This window comes from Sphaeramia orbicularis, chromosome 16, assembly GCF_902148855.1.
Source record: "Sphaeramia orbicularis chromosome 16, fSphaOr1.1, whole genome shotgun sequence".
Taxonomy (NCBI): domain Eukaryota; kingdom Metazoa; phylum Chordata; class Actinopteri; order Kurtiformes; family Apogonidae; genus Sphaeramia; species Sphaeramia orbicularis.
This window is the reverse complement of record NC_043972.1, coordinates 45833717-45853129: the sequence shown is the minus strand read 5'-3', so window position 1 is coordinate 45853129 and position 19413 is coordinate 45833717.

Here is a 19413-nt window from a genome sequence, read left to right as displayed (position 1 = left end):
CACCAGATAGTCAGGCAAGACGTGAGAACAATCTGGCAAAGAGTCACTGAGCTGAGCTGCTTAAATACCGCCAGCAGATTAGACACACCTGTTAGTAACAGGTGGACCTGATGCTGCTGATGAGGTGTGGAGCAGTAGGGAGAGGATGGCGGGTGGAAGTCCCAGCTGAAACTGTTTGTGGCTGATGGTGTGGCAACGTGAGACTGCAGCAAACAACTGTGACAAGTTTATCATTTATACAAGTACATTACAACTTACAGATCACAGTGGATCTAAAAAATACACAAAACATTTAGTAACAGGCAGAATATTGGTCAAATTACACTGACTTCTCTTAAAACATTCCAGGTTGTTCATATTTGTTCAGATTAGTCACATTTTTGTGAAAGGATAGTTTGTAAATGTAAACAATTTCATGTAATTTTACTTTTTTTCACTAAAACAAATAGAAAAATTTGGAGTTGTCATTTTTTGTAGGTTATTAATATTATTTTACTGGTCTGACCCACTTAAGATCATACTGGTCTGTATGTGGAACCTGAACTAAATGATTTTAACACCACTGACTGTTAATATCTTCAGTGTAATTTCACGAATTTCACGAATTTCATGATTTCATCCCATGGGCTGGATTGGACCCTTTGGTGGACTGGTTTTGGCCCACGGGCCTTATGTTTGATACCTGTGACTTAAAAGGCACCAAAATGCTTTTATCAGGTATTTTCCTAGAACACAGAACCTTCCACCTCACAGCCAGAAGGCTCTGTGTTTGAGTCTACTCAGACTACATTACATTTCCTGATGTGCTAAGTGCTAATTCTAATCGCTAATGTCAATTAGTGTTAACCCATTAAGACCCAAACATCCACCGCTGACCTAAACCATCTACTGATCTAAACTGTTTAATACCTGTTGATCCACTAATCCTATCAATACATGTAAATAATTGGTGTAAAATACAGTTTGTCATCTTTTCATGGTCATCAGATATGACCCATTTAGATGTTCAGAGGCTTCGTAGTTACCATGGAAACACTTCAACACTTCATCTTCTACAACACTGATTCACCAGTAAAACCCATGGAGTTTGATAAAAGACAGTGAATGGAGACACTGGGTTCATGTTCAGTTAATGATATATTTACCGAAAAGTCACATTTTCTTAAATTTTCTGTGTTTCTTACATAATAACCCTCATCTGTAATTTGAGCTTCAATTAATATCTTCATGATCAGTAAATTACATAGAGGAAAATACCTGATTTTCACTTCAAAATGCTAAATATAGAGCATAATACTAGAGTAAATGGTGATAAATCATTTAAAGGGTCAGATTTTGTGAAATTAATTAATTAGTTTGATATGTGTGTATTTGGACCCTAATGGTTCAAAAAGTTAGAATTTGCATCCTCCAGGTGCTGCAAAGCTATCTTTATATTTATTTTGGCAAAAATCGAGTGGATTTCTACAACTTGTTTTAATTCCTGCTTAATTTGTTACATTTTATAACTAGTTTCGTCATGACATTTGCACATATAAGGTCCAGACTTCTGACGAACAATTCTCTGAGTATGACATAATTGTTTGTCAGTAGCAGCGGTTGTAGTCCAGACTGAAAATATGTCCAAACTTCGAGCCGATTACCTAAAATGTTCAGTTGTGGTTGAATGGGACAGAGCAGCACAGCCAACAACCTGGAGGGGGTGGGGTCATGTGCATTTAAAGGGCCAGCGCTCAAAACAACCTTTCTGGTGTCATTACTCAGAAATAGGGTTGAAGATGGACCTGTGGAGTTGAATTAATGAAGAATTCAGACCCAAACATAGCATTTACGTTTATGCAGACCACAGGGAAATGTTTTAAAATGTATAATTCCATTTTTTTTTTTAAAATGTCACTCCTTTAAGAAAAGTTAAATAGAGAAAAAACTTTTTGAATTGCCACAAAAGTAGCCCTGGGTCTTTATGGGTTAATGTTGTGAGTATATTAGGATGGGTAAAATGCAGAGGTTGAATTTCCCTCCATGGGTCATGAAGTGAGTAACCTTCAAGTGAAAACAAAAAGTTCTGCTAAGGAGCTGCAAATTGACTTCATCATTGGTCACTGGAGTTCACTCTAACTTGAGGCTGTGTAAAAGTGATAAAAGCAGAAAAGTATCCCTCCCAGAACTGCATATAGATGGCTCTGGAATGAATATATTAAGGTGACTTTGAACAGGGGGGTGTGAAAAAGTAGAATGCATAAGGAAATCAGAGACAGCTCCAGATGTGAGAGGATAGTCTACGATGGAGACGATGCTCCAGACAAAGACAGACCCATGATTTATTTTTAAGGGGGAAAAAAAAGCAGACGGGACTACTGGTGTGCAAAATGAAGCTCGGGACACGATAAGCCAGATCTGAATACAAATGCAGCTGCAGCAACTGTATTATATAGCAGGTAGTGAAATCTTAGACCAGATCTTTGTTTTTCATTTTACTTTTACTCTAAGTTTTTTTTTTTTTTTTTTTTTTTAAATAGAAAAAAAAGTCCAGGAGAACTTGATTCACAGCCTTGTCCCTGGAGCTGGAACGTTAAGTGAATAATCATCTCACACCGCTTTGATGTGTGAAAATATAAAACTTCTTTCATTGTATAAATTCCTGTCTAGTTATAATAGTTTCAGTTACAGACTAAATAATTTATCATCAGGGATTAATTATCTCAATGCACAGACCGGACTCTCAGTGTGTGAGGAGCTTAGATCAATAACGTGGCTGCTTCCACTCAACTCTACAAACTCTTCAGGAGTGGGCTGTTAGACATGAGGTATATGATGATGACTTTGTAAAGAAAAAAGATATATCTGATTAGATATGACACTGGCAACGGTTGGAGTTATATGTGGTAAAGGGGGTCGGATTCCACTAATGAAACCTTGAACCCCCCTAAAGGAAGCACACTAGTATACACATGCAGTTTTGGATCATGAATTACAAGATTATTTCCAATAAAAGGAGGAAAACGTGAAGAAAAAAATATACAGTGTGCCCACTAAGTCTCTCTACAATTTAAACAAGTGGTGCCAGGCACAACAAACCCCGCCCCTCGCACGTATTGTAGCTTATTTCAGGATCAGAATTAGAATCAGCTTTACTGGCCAAGTACGTGAACACATACAAGGAACTTGGCTTTGGTTTTTCTTTGCACACGTTTCAACATGAACCCAAAACACCATAAACCCAATCACACTTGAACATAGACCTAATATAGACAAACATTTGACTAAAGACAAGGGCAACAATGGGATGAGATTTACAATGGATTTATATTGTAATATGTACAGAGTGCAAAGTGGAGTTTTATACAGCAAGTGTACAGGGATCTGGTCTATCAACAATATATGTTTATGTATATATTATTCTAGTACAAATTAGTCTGAGTTTTTCTGAGTTTTTATCCAGAGTGCAAAATATAAGTTTGCTATTTTAGCATATATCCAGCTGATGTCATCATGTCTATGCATGTGCTGATGTCAGAGTATCAACTGCCTCTATTTATGAGCTAAGTTTGAAGTAAATTGAAATAAAATTGATGTTTTTATAGACATTTGAAATTTCGCCCATTATAAGAAATGGGAGAAAAAAAAGAATGAAAAATTCATTAAAAATTTGAACTTTGACCTACTTTTCCCAAAATATACCAACATCTGTTCTGGGTCACTGGGAATCTATAAGCCCAATTTGGTATGAATTCAAGCAATAGTTTTGCTGCTAGAGTGTTAACAAACAAACACAGAAACAAACCAAAAACATACGTGCCTCCCCTTTAAGGGGGGGGGGGGGGGGGGGGTTGGTCCTGTTGACATTGAAACACCTGAATACAATCTGTTCCAGTGCTTTTGTACATATAGTGCATGTCCACTGACTGCCCAAAAATATACTCACTCCTAGATACAGATGTACAGCGTGTCCACAAAGTCTGTTTACAACTGAAAACATTTATTACAAAGCAGTTGATGAGATACGTTCATCAGATTTGTTCTATGTACTCAGTGTTTATCAAAGATTTTAATCACATTGTGGATTATGTGCAGTTGAATCATTGGTCCATTTTTCTTCAATGAGAGATCAATTACTGCAAATGTTGACCTCTGACCTTTTGACTGAATACGTGTCATCACAAGTGGATGACCTTCAACCAACCATCATTTTCCAGGTAGATGGTGCACCACCACATTGGGGACTGCATGCTGGGTTCCTAAATCTAACATTTCCACACCGGTGGATTGGAAGGGATGGTCCAATTCCCTGGACACCTGGTTCACCAGATATCACTGCCCTGGATTTCTGTCTATGGGGTTATGTTAAAGATATTGTGTATCGAACAAAGATACAGGACATCAACGACCTGAAGTAAAAGATCACTGATGTCATTAATACCATTAATAAGTCTGTGATACAGACAACATGGAAACAAATCCAGTACTGTCTGGATGTGGTTCATGGAACTAATGGTGTCCATATAGAGATGGAATAAATGAAGCAAAAACACTTCTCATTTTGTAATAATTTCCACAGGTTTGTCTGTTCATTTGCTTTCGTAATAAATGTGTTAAATTGTAAAGACACTTTCTGGACACCCTGTATATATTTTGTGATCTTTGTATGATATGTTGGGCTTCATGTAGCAACTTGTAAATTTGCAGTCTGTCTATTTACATAGTCACTGGACATAGACCCAGAGGACCATCGGAAGCTCCATCAGACAGACTGGACACACAGCTGCACAGCTGAGGCTCCATAAGACATTAGATTTAAAACTAAATACTGTATGTTGAGTGGATGGGCAAATATACTCAAATCAAAATGTTGCAACTGTCACAAATTCACATGATCACAGGTGTAAATAGTTTTGATGCAAAATGTCATGCAATGTATTTAGCAATTTTTATGGTTTATTTGTTTATTTATTATTATTTATAGCCACTGGTGTGTAAAGACCTTTAGAAATATGTTATGTGTTTGTTTGATAGGGTCTACATGGTGCTGCAGTGGATATCACTGTCACATCGCAGCAAGAAGGTCCTTGGTTGAATTCCAGCATTTGCTGGGAAACCATTCTGTGTGGAGTTTGCATGTTCTCCCCGTGTTAGCGTGGGTTCTCTCCGGGTACAAACACACGATGGTGCAACAAACTCATAGCAAGAAGGTATTGGATTCAAACCTAGTGCGAGCTGGATTTTCTGTAAGGACTTTGCATGTTCTCCCCGTATCTTGATGTACTCTGGCTTCCTCCCACCATCCAGAGACATGCACTGATATAGGTTAATTGGTTAAGATAAGATAAGATGACATGAGATGAGGCGAGGCGAGATGCAAGGTTATTTTCATTAATGAAAACTAACAAAATGACAAAAACTAGAATTGAAAAAACATTTTCGTTAACTGAAATAAATAAAAACTATAATTAAAAGAAAAAACGATAACTGAAACTGTATTGTGTGCTTACAAAACTAACTAAAATATATAACTTATGGATAAAATTCCCTTTGTTTTCGTCTTTGTCAATGTTGGATTGTTATAAAATCGATTTATTTCACTTGAGCAATTTTAGGTGGTGGCACCATACGGTACGTCATGGTCCATCACTTGTCATCACTCGTTGTTTAAAGTCGTCTTCTGGTCCTCTCTCTACCTGGAAACATGGAGACTAAATTTGGGAGAAAGCAGCAGAGTTCTGTATTGGATTTATTTGAATTTGACGGTGAGGAAGAAAAAGTTGTAAAAAAACAAACAAACTAATACTAAGACTAAACTAAAAGCATTTAGAAAAAAATCAAACACTAATTAAAACTAGCAAACCTGCTCTAAACACTAATTAAAACTAACTAAATTAGAGGGGAAAAAAAAAGTCAAAACTAAATAAAACTAAACTATAATGAAAACTCCAAAACTATTAGTCTTGATGAGATAAGAGTTTATTTATCATGGGGAAATTTCCTGGTTAACAGCAGCAACATACAACAAGCAATCGCAGAGAAAAGACAGGTAGAAAAACCACACGAGTGAAAACAAAAAATATTAAGAGAAAAATAAGAAATTCTTTATTTATCTAAATATTTATATAAATAAAGAATTTGAAAGAAAAATGTCATTTTAGTTACATATTTACATTGTCATGGCGGCACATGCATATGGTGTGAGATGGGGTGGGGTGGGGAGGGGGGGGGTCACTGTGAACTGTTATCTAGTCTGATGGCTGTGCTCCTTCTTGCACTGGGGCTGTAAAAGTCTGGTGCTGAAGGAGCTGCTCAGGGCCTCAGTTTGGTGCAGGGGGTGGGAGGGGCTGTCCATGATGGATGTCAGCTTTGCCGACATCCTTCTGTCCACCACCGCCTCAATGGAGTCCAGCGGACAGCCTAGGACAGAGCCACTCTCTGAACCGGTTTCTTCAGTCTCTTCCTGTCTCTGTCTGTACTGCCCACTCCCCAGCACATGAAACCAAATAGAACTGCAGAGGCCACCACAGTGTCAAACAATGTCCAGTGGAGAACCTGCTCACTCCGAATGACATCAGTCTCCTCAGCAGGTGTAGACGACTTGGTCCTTCTTGAACAGGGGGTCTGTGTTGTCAGTCCAGTCCAGTTTATTGCTGAGGTGAACACCCAAATACTTAATATAGTCCACTATCCCAATGTCCAAGCCCAGGATGTTCACCTGTGTGTTGTGAGGGGACCTGCCCATAGGTGTGAATGTGAGAGTGATTGGTTGTTCTTCTCTATATCACAGCTATGGGATGAACTGATGACACATCCAGGGTGTACCCACCTTCACCTGTAGGTAGCTGGGATAGGCTCCAGAACCTCTGCGACCCTCCCAACGATAAAGCGGTTCAGAAGGTGAATGAATGAATGAGTTTGTTAGATAGGAAGGTGTAATGGAAAGTTTTATTCTTGCATTAATCTATGACCTGCTTACTGATAATTACTGTCTACACCACAGGTGTCAAACATGCGGCCCAGGGGCCAAATCTGGCCCGCCAAAGGGTTCAATCCGGCCCCTGGGATGAATTTGTGAAATGCAAAAATTACAACAAAGATATTAACAATCAAGGATGTTAAAATCATTTTAGGTCATTTCAATCTAGAAATGATCACTCCAGTAAAATACTATCATAATAACCTATAAATTATGAAAACTGCAAATTGTTCTCTTTGTTTTAGTGTAAAAAAAAGTTACATTACACAAGAATAGTTACATTTATAGACTAGCCTTTTAAAAAATGTGAAATCTGAAATGCTGTAAGACAAGTATGTGGAATTTTAATACTATTCTCCCTGTTATTAAATGTTTTGTGTATTTGTGGATCCACTGTGATCTCTAAGTTGTCATGCACATGTATAAATGATAAACTAAGGCATAATATTATTAACACTGCACTTATTTTTATTAAGAATTTTCAGGTTGTTCAGACACTGCAAACAAAAAGTTAAGGATATTTTAAATTTTTGGGCTATTTTTTTCAGTTGGGATTCTTGCACAGCACTTCTTACTTTTTTGTGTGTGAATTGAAACACATTTTTTTAATGACCATAGTTTTATTTACAAATGGCAAAAATGACACAAAAAATGCCCCCCCCCTAAAATATGAAATATCCTTAACTTTTTGTTTGTAGTGTTGTTCATGTTATGTTCGAGCACAATTTGTAGATGTAAACATTTTCATTATGGAATTTAATTTTTTTCACTCAAAAGCTCTTATCCTATTATTTATATTATTTTTCTGTTCCGGCCCACTTTATATCATATCAGGCTGTATGTGGCCCCTGAACTAAAAGGAGTTTGACACCCCTGGTCTACACATCACTGTTGTCTACACTACTGAACATGAACTATGCACAAACAAGACACCAGCCTTCAGCCTGTTCAGATACACATGTACCACACAACGTAAACACCAAACATCAGCCTGGGAAATGGGGGCAGCATCTCGCATGGGTTTCATCACCAAAACAAACCATCACAAAACACACACACACGCAATCATCATTTCCCTACTTTCGGGGATTCACTCTGATTAGACTACATTGTTGTTTCCTTCTGCTGCAGAATAAACCTGAAAGAAAAACAGTTCTGTCTGGATAACAGTTTATATCTTCTCTCACCAGAGCAACACCAAAATTCCACCACAAAGGTTTTATATTTGTAGGGAAAAATGCCCTCATTGTCTGTAAATGATTAATCCTCTTGAGGGTAGCTGGAGCCCATCCCATGTTGCCAGTTCATCACAGGTCTGACATATGGAGACAAACAACCTCTCACACCTCCAGGCAATTTAGAGTGACCAGTAAACCTATTAAAGCACATGTGTTTGAACTGTGAGAGGAAGCAGGAGTGCATCAAGATATGGGGAATGCAGAGGAAATTTGTTCCACCTCTGTTTGACACTAACGGAGCGGGTGTCTTAAAAACAGACTGATGCAACAAATTTCCTGAAACTCAAGGTTCTTCATTAAAAAAGGTTTATAAATGTGTCAAATAAAAAAACCCACCATCAATAATTTAAAGTGTTAGTGGTCATAACTGATGGTGGTCAGTCAAAAAAACTGTATCCGTCCATACCCAACCGTGTCCAAATGACAAATTGCACATACCCAGCGACATATATTGTGTGCTTTAACTCCATGCAGTGTGGTTTAATAAAAAAATGCACTTCACACCAGTGTACTAAGGAATATTCTTACCTACATGAATTATGAATATCAGTGGATGCTGCTGGTCTTTAAAGCAGGGAAGCTCATCTTACAGCTCCATCAAAACTTTATTATATCAAAGCAATTAAAATAAAAGGAATGCTTAATTGAGGCTGTTATGCTTCATCTAAAATGGTCGATACTTCTAAAGCACTTTTCCACACTTTTATGGTGTTCAAAGCCTCACATTCACCCATTCACACCCACACTCATGGGCCACCATGCTCTCTTACTGGGAGCAATTTAGGGTTCAGTGGACAGTCGGCGGTAGGATTATAACCGCCAACATTTTGGTCGTTAAATGATCTGCTCTACCGACTGAGCCACAGCCACCAATTCTGTCCATTCATCGATACCAGGGGCAGGAGCGCCGCTACCAATTATAGGCTACCATGAAAGCATAATCATTGTGGACCCTATAGAAATTGACTGTCTTCTCAATCTGTCAGACTTGGGGGGAATGGGGGGGGTCCGTGAACAATGTCACTTACAAAACCATGAAACTGAAAACAAAACTTAACATACTTTCAACGTTCACCTCCTGGCTTCTACACCTCTCTTATACAGGGGGTCTTACACAAAATTTTCACAACTTCTATATCCACTGGGCCCCTTGCACTGCTCTATGGGCCCCCACAAATACTGGGCCCCATGAATTTGTCATGTTTACCCCCTTATCGGCACGCAGACCAGGGGTGTCCAATCCTGGTCCTCGAGGGCCGGTATCCTGCATGTTTTAGATGTTTCCCTCTTCCAGCACACCTGATGTTCATTATCAGGCTTCTGCAGAGCTGGATGATAGGCTGATCATTTGAATCAGGTGTGTTGGAGGAGGGACACATCTAAAACATACAGAATACCGGCCCTCGAGGACCAGGATTGGACACCCCTGATCTATACCATAAAACCACAGTAACACACACTTGCAGGTGTATGACTTGACCCTTTTTCTCTTCAGCTGATGTATTCACAGCACTTTGGCAAACAACCTCTTCCACTGATGTCCACATGGGACTGAACTCCAATGCCGGTATGTTTACACATCGCTGTCAGTCAAAACGGGTTCAGCCTTTCGGACCAATACGGACTCTTTCCAACAGTTCATCCAACGTCTAAAGTGCAGCGTCCTGGCCCGCATTCACCTCCAGAGATGCTGAACGTCCATGGGAGGGTTTTGGATGGGATGATTTATGCAATTAGGCAATGACCATCATGCTTCCCTGCAGTGATAAAAACAGGTCGGTGCTGCCTCATAGACAACCCACTGATGCTCGACGTCAATGGTGAATTCAACAGTATAGGCTACTGATACGAGAATGTATCGGAGAATTTGTGTCGGAAAGCAAACGATAAACAGCTGACTAGAACGACATAGTCATAAAATTAAGTGCATGCTTGTGCAGTTTTAATGTAAATGTAATTTGTATCTTTATTGTAAATTCAACAGTGCAATTCTACCCATTCATTTCCTGAAATGTTAGGGGAAGCAAATCGCCTGTCATGAATAAACATATCTCAAAATAATATTCTAGCAAACAAACAGTAATTTAAACCAAAAAAAATACATTTCTCAACATGGCTCTTTTAGGGAAAACATAAAAACTCCACACAGAAAATCCAGCTTGCATTGGGTTTGAACCCAAGACCTTCTCGCTGTGAGTTTGTTTCACCCTCATGTATTTGTTAATATCTGTGTAACTTGAAACCAAACTTTGTAAGTGAATCAAAGGACCTGTCTAACTTTTTTCCTCACTTTTGGCAGTAAATAATTCCGTAGGTACCATACGGTGATTCTCTTTTACACCGTGGAGAATGAGCAGAGCATCCCAATTATTAAGTTTCCAGTCCTATGAATGTAACACTGGGCATCTTCTCAAACTCAACTCATTTGATTCCAACTAACCCCAGTGGATTCAAGTTATAATTTTTAGTTATAATTTCCTTTGCTGTGCCTCAGGATTCAAATAACCATCCTTCTTCATAAAGACAGAATATGAAACAATGTTCACACATTTTCCCCTCAAGTCAAAAGACAATGATAGATGGAAATTAATTTAGAATCGCAGAGGAATTGACTTCATCTATTTTAAAAGGGAAGACCTTTTTTTGTATTAATACTGTTGTAAACTTTGGGACTGCATAAATCTAAAATATTACTGTGTAGAATTTTAGATGGGTCTGTGTTTTTTTTTTTTTTTTTTAATGATGGGTTTGTTAAATGCTGCAGTGCTTTGGAGCTCCAGTCAGTATAGAACAGAATCCTTGCTCGGCTCTAATTGGGTCCGATTTTTGTGGCCTGATCTAAACTCTTAATTTGAAGCATCCCTTATTACAGTTTTTCCCCAACCTTTTTTGGCTTGTGACCCCATTTTAGCATCAAAACTTCTGGTGACCCCAGACATTCAAAATGGAGACATTTTTTTTGCTAAAATTAATTTGTTTTTGATCATGTAATAGTTTGCTATATTATGTTACAAATAAAGATTAATTTTAGATGACATTTAGTCTGTATAATGTATATTATTATGGACGGAGGCAGAAAAGCCAGGTGTAGATTACTGCACAAAGGGAGAATTTTATTTTCCTTGGTCAGGATATGTACAGTCAGTCCAGCTTGGATTTACAAGGCTGACAATTAATACTGAACAAACAAGAACTTAAACTATGAATTATGAAAGAGCTGCAGCATCTGAAACTGACCACAATGAACATTTGAAAGAAACAGAACCACAGTGCTTCAGTTTCAGTTTGTCATGTCTTTTATGTATGTGATTGTCTCTTTCAGCTCAACATATATTTTTTATTACTAAGTTTTTTTTTATAGCAATTACTAGAAATTTCAGGCGACCCCATTTGACTTCCAGGCAACCCCATATGGAGTCCTGACCCCAAGGTTGAAAAACATTGTCTTATTACCATACCTGGCTGTGCATCAGGGGAATCCATAGGTAACATAAGGTTCACAGATCCTCCTCCAGTGGGCCTCCATCTGAAGGTTTCCTCTGTCTCCTCCTGGGGATGAGGTGGTAAGGTCACGTCTGGTGGCTGTGGAGCCTCTGAGGTATCCGAATCACAGGGAGGGGAGGAAGTGTTTGGAAGTTCGGAAGCAAGATCTGGGTATAACCTTCCATTAGGTGTGAGTGTGAAGACGGTTGAAGGGACCAGGGAGGATATACTTAGTACTTCATGACATTTTGGACCGGCTGGAGCAGGAGCTGATGGCCGGTCCTCATGAGACACATGAGAAGCAACCAGCTGCTGTTCATCAGAAACACTCATCTGGAGCTTCGGATCTGGATCTACGGCCGCCATGTCGCTGTTAGTTTTCCCTCAGTACTTCAAATGAAGGTTGACGCTCAGTGAGGTAGTATTGCGTAGCTAGTGGATTGCGACTGGCACTGCTCATGAGTGAGTCAATACAAAATCTTCAGACTTCCAACCGTGACTCAACTGGAAGGAAGATGCAAAGAAACACGATAACTACATGTAATGGCTTTAGTACAAACACAGAATCCAAATGCAGAACTTACACACCAAGAATATGATTCAAAATATTTATTAATCACACACAGGTGAAAAAATATTATTAGTGACAGAATCTTGAGGATAATGGTAGGTGATATCCTCCTCTGATTCGTCCTCCGGATCGAGGGCGCAGCCCGTCTCCCCGAGCGGAGTTAGGGGTTTCTTCCCGACTAGGGAAAAGCAAAGGGAGGTCAGGGACGGAAACAGGTCATGCACAGGCAGGCAATCGATCGGGCAACAGGACATTAGGACAAGGCAAAACTCACGTACCGGTAGTCAGGGCGAGAAGGTCAAAACCAGGTATCAGATGAGGCAGACAAAAACCAGACAGGGAGCAGGCAGAAGACGAGAAACCGAGGAATCCAAAACAGGTCAAAAACAGGCAGGCAAACGAACAAACGAGGTCAAAACGCTGGTAAGAACTGCTAGAGTTACAAACTGGCGTCTGACAGGGGGAAGAGACAGGGTTTAAATACACAAAAGGGAGGGAAGCCAACTAGACACAGGTGGAGCAAATCAGGGCGGAGACAGGTAATCAGGACAGAGGTCAGGATGAACGGGGAACAGGAAGTAAAGACGACAGACAAGACACATGAGGGAAAACTTAACAAAATAAACAGGAAGTGACAAACAAAAACACAAAGGACAGACAAAACCAGACTAGCGTCTGGCAGCAGGTGTGACGCTACATCTGCACCCAGAAAAAGAAACAAATACACCACAAATCATGACTAAACATTTTATGACCTGTATACTAAATAAATGCTCAATAAAAAAAAAGGTGTGAGAAAATGTCAGTGAATATTTTAAGTCATTTCTGATTTGAATGTGTAAGATTAAGGGAATCTACTCATGGATATTTGAAAAGAATATTCAAAATATTTGTTTTCATCGCTGTAGAATCACCCAAAAATCAGAATGGTCACGTTTTTTTTTTACCTTAGAACAGTATTTCTCAACCTTTTTGAACAAACGCCCACTAATGGCATCAAGAGCCTCCTGCTGCCCCCCTATCCCTGAAAAAAAAATTGTGACCAGGGTTGGGGTGGGGGGTGTGTGTACATTATTAATATTCTATAAGTAACACGACGTACCTGGACATGGTGGGTGAAATAACACAGTAGGTAAACCTCACCTCACCTCATCATTGGCCACCTGGCGCCCCCCGAAAACAAATTTGCAGGGGGGGTAAGACCGGGTGGGGGTATGTGCCTATGTTACATGTCGGACACAGGCTCCTTACTCTGGGGGGGGTTATAATGTTGTAATGTGCAACAGTGACTGATGCCCCCCATTTGTGCCTGAGCGCCCCCCACTCAGCTTTCTCCTTCCAAAAGCTCCCAGAAGATGTCCCTACACCCCCTGGGGGGCAGTACCGCCCCCGTTGAGAAACACTGCCTTAGAACAAGCCATTTATAGCTACAAAGGACCAAAGGGATGTTTCTACAGTAGCTCACAACAGACCTTTTCCTCATCTCCTGTTTTTTTCCCTGTTTTATCAGGGATAGCGTCCATCATTAAACTGGATTATCATAATCTACTATGACTGCATTTGGACCACAGGGTCTATATGAATATGGATGTGGTGACATCCGAGGTCAAGTCGAGGTTTAAATCAAAAGGCAACTGCACCTTTTCAGTCAGGGCCACTCGACTTTGGAACGGCCTGCCCGAGGAGATAAGGTTTGTGGAATCAGTGTCATCTTTTAATCACTTCTTAAAACACATTTTTATAGACTGGCCTTCATGTGATGTTGTCTCTTTTTAATGTTTTTAACGTTTTTAATGTTGAATATTTAATTTTACCCTGTTTTGATTTTTCATTTATATTGACATACATGATGCTGTTTTATTCCACTCCTTCATTTTACATTTGACAGCATCATGTAATGTTATTTCTGCCCTCTCTACTATAATACATTCAAAGTTAGTCATGATTTCATGTTTGCTGTACTTATCTCTTTTATTGTGTTGTTTGCTATGTTTTATTCTGCTGTTGTGCAGAATAAAGTTTGCTTGTCCTGTCAAAGCACTTTGTAAACTCAGTTTTAAAGGTGCTGTATAATAAAGTTATTATTATTATTATTATTATTATTATTATTATATTATTATTATTATTATTATTATTATTATCCCTCCAAAGTGAAGCCAAAAATGTTTTGATCTCAGTTGTCAGTATTTATATTGAATTTGGGCCCAGTAGATTTTGTTTTGGGCTCTTCTTTTTTCTAACTCTGCTGCTTTTTGGCACCTGGTTGAACTCAGAAAAGCAGTCAAAACTCAAGACTGATCTCATGAAATCACATTGTATGTCACACCAGTTTTGTGGTATTTGGCCGTGCTATACGAATGCATTCTCATCGTTTGCGTGTTATTCAATGCCATTTGATCATGTGTCAATTTACCCAAGATCTCTGGTTGTTTGTTTATTTATTTCGAATATTGCATTAAAATCAACAACAAAGAATTATACAAAAGAAAGTCAAACATTCAAAAGGAGTGGGATGAAGTTTAACTTATAATCTCCCACCCCCTTACCCATCCTTCACCTACCATAAGTTCCTGTCAGATTCCATAAGTAACTCAACAATCCTCACATATCAGACTTTTTTTTTTTCTGACTATGCACAAAACACAAATTGCTGCACACATCAAGGATAGACTGTCCATTAACAGCAGCATTTCACATTAAAATAAACTCTGTCCTTTTCATAGCAGTAACATAACCCCTACCCCTAACCCCTCAGTGTGTGGTATTTGACACAGCATGAACATACCTACAAACAAAAGTTAAGAATATTTTACATTTTGGGCTATTTTTTTCAGTTGTGATTCTTGCACAGCGCTTTTAGTTTTATGTGCTTGAATTGAATTGAAACATTTTTTTAATGACTAGACATGGTTTTATTTACAATGGCAAAAATGACCAAAAAAAAAAGACAAAAAAAAAAAAAAAAGACATATCCTTACTTTTTGTTTGTAGTATACATCCTTATAATGCGTACAGATAACACACCAATTAAAAGTGGTGTGTATACTGGAATCAATTCCTCTAATTTGGAACCCTTCAAAGAAAATGGGAGAAAGAACTGGCCACAGAGTTTCCTGAAAATGTATGGGCAATCTATACTTCACAACATTCACTCATCCTCAATCTGTTTAAGACACAGAGTAATTCAATTTGAGGAGGTTGGCAGACTGCATTGGTCCTAAAGTGAAGTTGGCAAAAATTAAATAGGACTTGAATCCTACTTGCGATCATTATGAAGCTGGTTCTGGTTTTGTTCAAAACTGAAAAACTTTCGGCAGTCTATATTAAATTTCTTTCTGATGTAACAGGTCTCATATTGAACCTGAGGCAACAATTGCAATATTTGGCATTACATCACATTCTTTTCATTTTAACCAAAATCTAAAAAATCTAATTGCCTTCACCACTCTTCTAGCTCATAGATTAATACTACTGAAATGGAAAGATAAACAACCTCCAACACTTAAATCTTGGTTTCTGTCTCTTTTACATCATTGGAAAAAATTTGACATTCTATAAGAGGATGTGCCAAAAAGTTTTCAGTAACTGGCAACCTATTCTGAATCACATAAAAGAGGTAGCTCCCTCACTTATTACAGAGTAGTCTTATTAATACGTGTTTGTGACTAATATCTGTGTTCCTTATTTTTTATTTATTTATTACCTCCGCCAAGGGGGTTATGTTTTTGCCGGCGTTGGGTTTTTTTTGTCTGTCCGTGTGTAAGATAACTCAAAAAGTTATGGATGATTTGGATGAAAATTTCAGGAAATGTTGGTACTGGCACAAGGAACAAATGATAAATTTGGTGGTGATGGCAATGATCTGCCTTGGCAGAGGTCTGTGCTCTCCGAGTGCTTTTCTAGTATTTTTGTCAATCATCATCTTTCTATGGTGCAACAGGGTGGGAATGTTCATGGTTTGGGTATTAAAAAAAACAAAACAATGACTGTATTATGCTTTTCTGGATGACTCGATATGTAATAAAAACACTTTGAACAAAAACAGGGGTGTGTATATTTACACAAGTCATGATATCACTTTGCAAAACTTGGTAAAGCACTGTAAAAAAAAAAAAAAAGGAAAATCAAAAAGCAACCCTGAAAAGAACAGTAAAAACAAGGAAAAGGGTGTAAAAAAAAATCCAAATTGTCTGTTTTTATAGTGAGTTGGTCTCACTCACTGCTTTGTGTTTTGCTCCCATTCCACAGGTGGTGGAGGCTGCACTGAGCATGCTCAGATGTCTATGGAAAGAACAAGGTCTATTCTATCAGCACCTTTGGAATTTTTGAACAAAACAGTTGAATTTTTAGGAATATTTCAAATAAATCCTACATTCAGAACGCTCAACACAGACACATCAGGGGGTTAAAGGGTTAAAACCATCTATGATTACACTGTTTGTTAATATGCTCCTCAATAACCAACATCTACCTTCCATTTCCACACATGTTTGTTTCTCCCTCAGATCTCTCACCTGAATATCTGCCATGTGTACAGATTTACACACACTGGCTGCATTTGTGTTTCCTCCTTCACTTCTTCTTCTTCTTCTTCTTCTTCTTCTCCTGTTAAAGCTGCCTGTAGCTCAGAACCATCCCAGTAGAATCAGACACTACGCAGACGCCCCAACACTGACTCTGGTGCATCTTAATCCATGGGTAACAGCTTCGTCAGGGTGAATCCATCAGCTTCAGCTCACATGTGTTTTCAGCAGCGGTATGTCACCTCTCCTCTCTTCAGTTACCACTTCATCCTTTCATTATGTCAGACCCTTCATTTACCGTCCTCCTCCTCCCTCTCTTCCTCCTCCTTCTTCCAGTCAACTCTCCAACGTAATCTTTTATTTCTGGTCCCAACAGCCAAGGCTCTCGCAGCCAGGGCAGTAACAGATAGGTCCACTCTTGTCATCGGCCATCTATGAAATATGCATGAGGATAATTGTGAGCTTGGGTCAGAGTTTAACAACGAAGGGTAATGTACACCACACCAGTGAGTCGCTCCCACTCACAGGTACTGCAGGACACAACTGGTGGTACACACTGGCCCACATATACAATGTCAAGGAGTTGAATTTCCCACAGTTGACAGATATGTGCTCCATAAACAAACTGTTACTTTTAATTGAAGAGGTAGAATTGTGTATTAGGATTGTGTGTATGTGTGTGTGTGTGTGTGTGTGTGTGTGTGCATGCAATCTCACTGCAGTATTTTGTTCGTCCTATCATGTTACTGCGTCAGACAGTGTGAGCCGCTGGCAGAGGTAAGAAACCCAGCTGTGGTATCACTCAACCACTTCTAGGTTACAAGGATTTGGCTTCACAGATTAAACATGAGGAGGAGACGGGTCTGGATCCCAAGAGGATACCAAGGTGTAACTTCATCTGCAGGATTTAAGGACAAATTGCATGTATAAATGATCAAAACTTGTAGAATTTCTGTGTTTATGCATAAACAAGAAAATAAAAGAGAACCTCAGGTACACAAACAGGGAAAACATGTCAAACTGGAGACTTTATGAACTAAAATTAATGTGTAAATAAGGCTGTGTTCAGACTGAAGTGGGTCTTTTTGCCCATATGTGACCTGTATCTGATCTGTTAAAGCAGGGGTGTCAAACTCATTTTAGTTCAGGGGCCACATTCAGCTAAATTTGATTGGAAGTGGGCCGAACCAGTAAAATAATAACATAATAATATATAAATAATGTCGCTCCAAACTTTGTTGTGTTTTTTCAGTGAAAAAGTAAAATTACATTATGAAAATGTTTACATCTACAAACACAAAATATCCTCTCAACAATGTGAATACATGAACAAACAGGGAAAAAATGTAATTTTAACATTATTATGCTTTACTTTATCATTCTCACATGTACATTATAACTTACAGATCACAGTGGATCTACAGATACACAAAAACATTTAGTAACAGGCAGAATATTGTTAGAATTGTACTTACTTCTCTTAAGACATTTCAGGTTGTTCTTATTTGTTCAGATTATTCAAATTTTTTTTTTGCAAAATTATACTTTGTTTTAGCGTAAATACATGAAATATTTATATTTACAAAGAGAAAAAATTGGAGTTGTGAGTATTTATAGGTTATTATGAGACTGAATTGGTCTGAATGTGGAACCTGAACTGAAAGGATGTTAATATCTTAGTGTAATTTTTGCATTTCACAAATTCATCCCAGGGGCCAGACTGGACCCTTGGTGGGCCGGATTTGGACCCCGGGCTGCATGTTTGACACCTGTGTGTTAAAGGGTCTGGCCAAGCCAAAGTGAACATCAGGGTCTTTTTTTCTCTAAAACAATATTTTTGATGACCCTGCATGAAAGACATCTATCTCTAGTTCCTCAAAACTGTGTTTATTTAATTTGTACTTGAATTACAACTGGATCTACAAGAAAATATATGAGAAACAGTGGAAATGAAGAACAGTAAAGGTCCAATTAGGTTCAAACTGTCTGCTGAAATTATAAACATTTATTTTTCTTTTTTGTCAGACAGATGGAAAAAAGCTGATTTTTTCACCTTAACATGTTTCGGCTCCAACCTGTAGCCTTCCTCAGAAGGGTCACTTGTCTCCTGTGACGTGTCATTGTCAGCTGTTTTATCCTGGTTTGCCAGGCAACAGGGGACGATTATGCCCCCTACTGCCTGGCATCCCACAGAGGACAGCATCCTGGGCGTGGGATGAGGTGTCGGATCCCTCGTCCCTGTTCATGGTCCTCAGGGCCTGTTTCCTGATTTCCATGCCCCCCTGGTCCAGTGGTGGTACTTGTTGGTTTCTGAGCGGATGACCGTGGCTTCTTCCCAGTCCATAATATGATTTTCCCTCTTGCAGTGATCCATTATAGCTGATTTCATGTTCTGTTCTTCTGCCTTAAAAGGCAGATCAACCTGGAACCTGGATAAAACAGCTGACAATGGCACATCACAGTAACATCACATGACCCTTCTGAGGAAGGCTACAGGCTGTAGGCGAAACATGTCAAGGTAAAAAATGGGAAAGAAATGGGAACAGCAACACAAAAATGAATGAATACAAATGGAGCACTAGGAGTCTCAGCGTGAATGTGAATTTTCATAGGTTTAGGTCTTGCATAAAATGTATTTTG